At 28.9% G+C, this 6964-nt stretch overlaps 1 long non-coding RNA gene across 1 annotated transcript; it reads right to left on the bottom strand.

Annotated features, from left to right (window-relative positions):
- Positions 1-5950: 5950 nt before the first annotated feature.
- On the bottom strand, positions 5951-6745 carry LOC129299866 (uncharacterized). Its single transcript, XR_008590643.1, has 2 exons — positions 6678-6745; positions 5951-6124 (listed from the first exon to the last, which is right to left on the bottom strand). It is a non-coding gene; the product is annotated as an uncharacterized LOC129299866 (long non-coding RNA).
- Between the last annotated feature and the right edge of the window lie 219 nt (positions 6746-6964).

Genomic DNA, 6964 nt, shown 5'->3' with positions numbered 1-6964 from the left:
AATGGATTGTGAAGTTTTATTTAATGTGCTAACCTCTGGCTCTTGTGCAGGTTGTGATTGGATCTATGAAGGTTTATTGTCTGAATTTCTTGCTTCAGCTAGATTGAAGCCTTGTGTTTCTTTCTCCCTAGTTGCTAGACTTAGGAATAGAGTTGCTGATTTAATAGTAGCCTTGTGTGCAAAGAAGTTATGGCCCTCTGGGTGGTTGTGTTCAGCTCCAACTTCTCTTTCTAAAATTTTGGTGGATGATCTAGCTGGTAAAGGCAAGAGTTCGGTGATGTTTAATGAAGATGAAGAAATGACTCAGATTAGTATTGGAATTGGTTAATTTGTTGTTATTTTTCTATTTTGTACTTTGTTTTCTGTTTTTTAGTTTATTCTTTGGCGTTCTTTGTTTTGCTTTAGGATTGTATACGGGTTATTACTTTCTTGTTCTTGTTTGAATCTAGTGTGTGTAATTCTCCTTTTCAATATTAATGAAATCGTATCTTTTCAGTTAAAAAAAATATTACACTATGCTATTATGTTTATCATATGGAACAGTTCATAGATAATTCATTCTCCAGACAACTCACACATGCATTCATATCCAATCTGGTTCTATCACGTTCTAGAAAAGATAGATATCGCCCTTTTATGAGTCATTTTTTTCAAGTTTATATCATTTTACAATTTTCTATCATTCCATGAGTAGAGTAAGGAGTTCAATGTAAAAGAGATAAATATTTGTAATGGTGAAGCATTTGAAATGAGTAAATTTTTAAAAATATTTTTTTAAAAAATATAAATAATATAATCACCTTTCGTAAATTTAAAAGTTAAATTAGAAGTGTCTCACGATGTACATTTGTGTGTATGGAAAGATCTTACCATTATCCACGTATTAACACTCATCGTCCTATTTAAAAATTATTTTTAACATATTTTACTAAATCTTAGAATTTATTAACTCTGTCTAATAAGTTTTAATGAGTGTTTAATTTTATTCCTATTAAATATATATGTTTATTTTTTCACAACAATGTTTAATGGATGATAAATGAAGAAATTTGTGATAAACCTTTAATGAAATAATTCATAAATAGGATAAAAAATAGGGAGAATAACAATTAAGTCTTAAATGATTGAGTTAATGATAATTATGTCGCTGACCAAATTTTTTCAAAATAAGTTGTATATATCGATTCAAACAATTACAAACATAAATACCTATTATAATATAAGGGTTACATTTGATATTTAAATATTTATTTACAATTAAAATTTTACAATTTGCAATTAATATATATTTAAATGAAATCATCATTCTCATTAAAATATATATTGTTTATTCTTTTAATCTTTGTCCTAATTATCAATACATTTTTTAGACAAGTGAGAGATAAATTTACATAAGATTTTAGATTAATAAATGGAGGATGAGATGAGAATATTTTTTGCATATATTCACTCCTATTCCATTTATAAGACACATTTTAAAAGATTTATTTGATCCTATTTATAAATCATGGTGCAGCTTTTAAGTAACAGTTGAAAGATATTTTCAAAATTGTCGCTCATGAAAAAGAAAAAATAACATAACATTACTTTTTAAATTTGTTACTCCCTTTGTTAAAAAATATAAAGTATTTTTTAAAAAGTTGTGTGTTTAAAAATGTAAGATATTTTTAATTTTTTAAAGTGTAATTATTGTTTTTTTTTCTAAAAGTACTCCTGTTGATAAATGACTTTATATTTGTTGTAGGATATTTAATAAAGATAAATATAAAAATATAAAATTAGTTTAAAAATAAGTAATTATTTTATTAAAAAATAAAATTTAATTAAAAATATTTTATTTTTTTTAATGGAGGATACATGTAACAGCATATTTAAAATTTTAGATACTTTATTTTTTATAATTTTTTAAATCAAGAGTAGATTATAAAAATGATTATATTTTGCATAGGATGATTTCTTCTTCTCATTCACGCCACCTGGCGAACAGATGTAAACCCTATTATTAGGGTTATACCTAAACCTTCTCCCTATGAAGGCAAAGGCGGAGGATTGTCTTGGAAGCAACACTGAATATACAATGAATCAACTTTTCTTCTCCCTCCCCCTCTCAAAAAGAATCATGCTGACACACCTGAACCTATGCTCTCTTACCCATTTCCTAAATTTGCCTCTCTTATATAATTATACTTAATTTTATTCTTACATGATAAAAGGTTAGCAGCTTTGTTGGTGCACTCGCCAATTTATAATTCCTTCACCAAACCAATGTGTCGTTCTTCATGTATTCCTTACAAATATTCCCTTCTTTAAAATTATATGATATTTTAAAAAAAATTATATATTTAAATATTTTTAAATTTTTTAAAATATAATCACTATCTTTTTAAAAAATACCTCTATTAAATAAATCACTTTATATTTATTTTAAGATTAAACATCCTATTTAATAAGATTAAATATAAAAAAATAAAGTTAATTTAAAAATAATTAACTATGTTATTGAGGGTAAGATCTGATTAAAATTTTTTTACATTAGATGGAGGAAGTATTACTTTAGGGATAAAACCATTCATTACCACACATCTATTTTGTATGTGCCACGTACATGAAAACGGGGTATTATTCTTTAGGATTTTATGCGTGTGGACTTTAATTAGAGTTAGCGAGTAATATTGAACACACACACACATATATATTACTCTGTAATTTATGAAAATAATAATAAATGTATGGGTTGGATGAGAAGAGAGGCACGGAACAAGTAGATGACAAAGAAAGGACATGTGTTTGGATTTGTTGTTCCTCTTTTGGTAGATATGCAGCTTTTTATAGCGCCATGCTTACCTGTTCCCCCTAAGCCTCTTTATATTGATGTGTTGATAATGCATAATTAATTTATCAAACATTTAATCAGCTTTTTATTTCTATCTTTCACGTCACCTTTTTTATTCTTCAAAAGTTGATGAGTCAGTGGGGCCCCATAGCTCCACGTTTCACAGTTGAAATTTGAAAGTGCCTTTTTTTTCCCCAATCAAAACCACTGCACCCATTATTGACCACTTTTTCACAAAAACCTACTTCTAAAAAGTTATACTTTGCAAGTGTAGTAGGTACGGGATGCTCATCATCATTTACAAATATATATATATATATATATATTTGCATTTGCATGACCTCATTATCGTTACTATTTAGTATTCATATTTCAAAAGATAATTATGACCACTTTGATTAACTCGCAAGTTAGAAATTCAACTCGACCAACAGCTGTTGCATGTGACAAGGGCACAATTGTATCTTCAGTTTCAAAGTTGTTTGCTTTCTTATAACATTTCCATATCACCATGAAAAGGTGCAGCGGGGATATATAAATATATCAAAAAATATATATTATTAATATATTAATGTTAAAGAAATCTAAATATAGCAAAAGTTGATAATGCATTTATGATGAGAAGTGGATGTTGAGGAAGGAGACAAGAGGGAAAGCAACACGCACAAACTTCCCTGCACTATCCAATCTTGCTCACTGGCTGATGATAGACAATGAATTAAATTAAGAATTCCGATCTCACCACCCCAATTCTTTATTTTCTTAAAAAAAATAAATGCTCAAAAACAGGGAGATTTTTCTTATTATTAAAAATAAAACGAAGAATCTAATGAAACGATGCGTGTCAGAAATAATCAGCGTTGTAAAGCTGGCAAACTTGACCCAAAAATAAGGACTTGGATTGGATGTCACGCAGGTTCATGTTCCCCATATCTTTCTTCAACGTCAGGATTTCTTCTTCCCAATCACTCCCACCTATCACATCTCTACCCATCTTATAAATGCCAAATCAATCATCCACGACATTCTCCTCATTAATCTCCACCAAAATCATACAAAATCCTTTCAATTACTTGTATTTAGGATTCCCTTTTGAAATTTATGGTTTTTTGTATTTTTATTTATAAAATTGTACCACATCATTTATAAATTTAAATTAAATGCTAGTTTAATTAAATTTATTAAACTTATCAATTTTTGTTCAGCAAATTAAATATATACTTTATAAAATTTAGTTCTTGGATATGTTAAGGTCTAGTTTAAAAAAAAAACTCAAAGCAAAAACTAACATTAATTTAAAAAAGAAATATAAAAAATAAGTTGTCCTCTTTTGAAAGTTCTTTTATTGACTATGATAATTTATTAATGTAAATATATTTAATTTAAATTATGGTCATATTTTATATTTTAATTTTTTAAACATATACCTTTAATGTACATTTATTAATAAAAAAAGTCTTGCAAGTTTACAATTGAATTTACTTAAATTTGCGAGACTGTCACCTTTGACAATAGGTCCTATACATGTGTGGCAAAACGGCATAACATGTGGTGGATGTAAAAGAGTTCAATAATTGGTTATATATGATAACTATGCATGAATTAAGGAAACTAGCTAAAATTAATTAATTATTGCAAAAGTTTAGAATTATCTTCAATAGAGTTTATTGATTATACAATGTTGTTTAATTAGATTAAGAGTTGTAATCGAAGGATATTCGAGGATCATGTGAAAGGTGCTCATAATAAGGATCGGAACTGAAGGGATATTTCAAGAAAAATGCGCTGACTCAGAAAAATATGGCACCAAAATGATCTTTTCTTTTCTTTTGTTCCCCCGAGTTTAGTGGCGGCAAACACTTGATGAATACTCGGAGGTTGGAGCTCATACTGATGGTTGCTGAAGCAGGTGTGGCTCTGCGAGCCCAAATCTGTTAAAATTGGGCCAACTACTGTTAACAAACATGTTTTGGATTTTTATATTTTAGCCCATGATATACCGTCTGGATCTAAGCCCAAGCTAGGTATCGTTCCTAAAGGCTGACCAAGTGGTGAAGGCGATGGGAGGTGTGAAATGTGAGTAAATGCTTAAACTCCCATGGTCTCACAAAAAATGTCTAAGAAATTAAAATAATATATATTTTTAGTCTTTTACACCCCTCTAACTTACACCGGAAACTTTTGTTTTACCGTGTGCAGGTATCTCTTATTATAGATGAGTTCGGGCCCAAAAAAAAAAAAATAGATGAGTGCATTTTTTTAAAAAATAACATACTAATTTACTAATATCCACAGAGAGCAGAATCAGTGAGTAAAAGTGTAGCTAACCATAATGTAGTGTTAGTGATAAAGTGTGAGAAAAATGATCAGGAAACAATAAAGATAAGTCATATAATTAGTGCTCTGTTCTAGAACCTTCAAAGGGGACTTGAAGCCGTTCCTGCACATGTCAAGTTAGCTTATTCAATTTCAAAAACAATGCTAATAATTACGAAGTGTGATTTTCAACAATTGGCCATTTATTGCTGATGCTTACTTCCCCTGGATTAAAATATAGAATATTAGTATTAATTCATAATTTTAAAAAAATGTTAGTTGACACCTATTTCTTTTTATTTACATATTTTTAATTTTACTTTCATTAAATACTTTATATAAGTGTTTTGATAATAATAATTTAAATTTCCATGCATCAATTTTTTACAAAAGAGTAATAAATGAAGTAAATGTAGAATTAGCAAAACAATTATAGAAGTTACTTAATACTTTATATTTTGAATTAAATAAAGTTTCTACAAGATGTCATATATGGTGGTTCAAAAAGTAATTTTTAAAAACTAGAGCACTATTATATGTATGGGTGCCTTGATATGTTATCATGGTGTTGCGCTTCGCAAATGTACGGGTGTAACACCCTCAAAAATACAAACCGATTTTTCGCAAATTATTAAAACCATTATTATGGTAGAAAATTTTCTTACCATGATACATCCAAGACAATATACCACAGGTCTTAAAATATCTTAAAAAGCAATTAGAACCATGAGGGACAGTCAGGATCCTCATGGCATGATATTTAAATTAGGTCATGAATCAAGAGGGACAAACATAATCCTCTTAGTCAAATAAATACTTTTAATAAAAAGGATTAGAGTTTACATGCTTCACAAAGAAGATATGTCCTAAGTTGGCACAAGATACATTGTATAATTCAAAACAAGAGGCAACGTAAAAGATGGTGTTTCATACACCATAGTTACACCTCTGGTGCTTTCTCGACCGGACTCGCTCCTGTAAAAATATTAACCACGGGGAATGAGACTTAAAAGTCCCAGTAACCAAAAATTAATATGTAATGATGCATGCGGATGTAACTAATCATGCGATTGCTAAGTGGGCACACAAAACATTTAACCGAACAATATTTCCAAACAAACCGAACAAGTATTTAATTGCATGACTACACCTTATATCCTCCTTTCACCATGCTCGGACGCCAAATCACCCGGCCAAAGGTGAGTTGGACCAAGCGACACGCCACTCATTGGGTCCAATGAGGGCTTACCACGTGGTAATAATTAACCGAACAGAAATTCTCATTAACACCATACATTAAAATACCCTGATAAGTCATGCATCATTCAAATATCCAAACAGGAATATATCCGAACAATAATATTTCATCATGATAAACAAAAATAAATTTTTAACCCACTTGGCAATAATTTCAAACAAGTACATATATACAGTATTTATTTTCATTAATTCATATTTTTTTTCAAACAATAAAACAACACATAACCATTCACAAACACACCCCTCACAACACATTAATAATGGTTACCTTGTGTCTTGAATAGCAAGTTCCCCTTCACAACTCCTTTTTCACCACTATCTTTGTCAATATAATCTACATAATTATTTCATAATACTATATATTAATTTTACATTAAAATAAATAACTCTAATTTAAATAGTTAGAAAGTCTTAGATCTATAATCCATATTAACACTAATTTAAGATTTATGCCTCATTTAACTTCCTAAATTCTTTTCTAAAATTCTTGTACCCTAATAAACTATTTTTTTTATCCTCAAATCACTTCTAGTATCACAATTTCATCCTTCTATA

The sequence above is a fragment of the Prosopis cineraria genome, unplaced genomic scaffold (genome assembly GCF_029017545.1).
Source record: "Prosopis cineraria cultivar Desert tree isolate PC_DT_omini unplaced genomic scaffold, ASM2901754v1 PC1333, whole genome shotgun sequence".
In the NCBI taxonomy this organism is placed as follows: Eukaryota; Viridiplantae; Streptophyta; class Magnoliopsida; order Fabales; family Fabaceae; genus Prosopis; species Prosopis cineraria.
The sequence above is the reverse complement of the archived record's forward strand: the minus strand, read 5'-3'. Positions and strand labels throughout refer to the sequence as shown.